The sequence below is a fragment of the Chiloscyllium punctatum genome, chromosome 18 (genome assembly GCF_047496795.1).
Source record: "Chiloscyllium punctatum isolate Juve2018m chromosome 18, sChiPun1.3, whole genome shotgun sequence".
Taxonomy (NCBI): Eukaryota; Metazoa; Chordata; class Chondrichthyes; order Orectolobiformes; family Hemiscylliidae; genus Chiloscyllium; species Chiloscyllium punctatum.
Window position 1 is genome coordinate 77060142 of NC_092756.1, and position 880 is coordinate 77061021.

The window sequence follows — 880 nt, forward strand, 5'->3', positions numbered from 1 at the left end:
GGAATACCCCTTGGAGAGAATGTACCAACTCTCCACAAACAGACACCCAAGGGAGGGATCAAAGCCAGGTCCCTGACACTGTGAGGCAGTCCTGCCAGCCACTGAGCTACCATGCCATCCCCAGGAGAATCTCAGCGTGTTTTCAGCCATTGTGACTGTGCTGTCTCTTTCAGATGATTCACCCCTATATCCTGCATCTCCTCAACATTCTGTATTTTCCTGACACAAGGTACCACCAACCCAACACAGACCTGGGGACTTTTCCAGAGGAGATGAGAAATCGACTTGACCTCGGATGAAGATCAGTCATGAAGACAAGGGTTAAAAGTCAGACACCCCAGATGGGACTTGAACCCACAATCCCTGGCTTAGGAGGCCAGTGCCTTATCCATTGGGCCACTGAGGTCACATGTGTGATATTAAAATTGCAGCTTTTAAGTTTGTTTTCCAAGAACACACTGAAAGTGGCTCAGCCAGCACAGAGTCAGTGCCCTGGAGTGAGGGGATTCTAAATCTCCTGGTTATATATGTTTTTCTCTTTACCCCCGCACTGCTGCCTAACTGTGGTAGTGCTTATATTTTCCCCAGCACCCATGTTGTGTGTGTGCAGGTGTGAGACACAGTGAAAGACAACAGATGGACAAATCTTTATTCAATTCCCATCACCAGGAAGAAAGGAAACACCCGAGTGACCAGTGACAAGCATCAAAGGGCAATGCTGTGTGACCAAACAGTGAGGGGGAGGGCACTCTCTGAACAGCTCAAGGATGTTGGTAGACACTGCGTGCTCCTTCTCCAGGGACACCCAGGCTCGAACGTAACCGCGGAAGAGGGTCAGGCAATCGGCCCTAACAACCAGTTTGGCCAGGCCCAGGAGCAG

At 50.2% G+C, this 880-nt stretch overlaps 1 non-coding gene across 1 annotated transcript; it reads right to left on the bottom strand.

Annotated features, from left to right (window-relative positions):
* Positions 1 to 333: 333 nt before the first annotated feature.
* trnar-ccu (transfer RNA arginine (anticodon CCU)) lies at positions 334 to 406 on the bottom strand. The gene has a single exon. It is a non-coding gene; the product is annotated as a tRNA-Arg (tRNA).
* Positions 407 to 880: the final 474 nt, after the last annotated feature.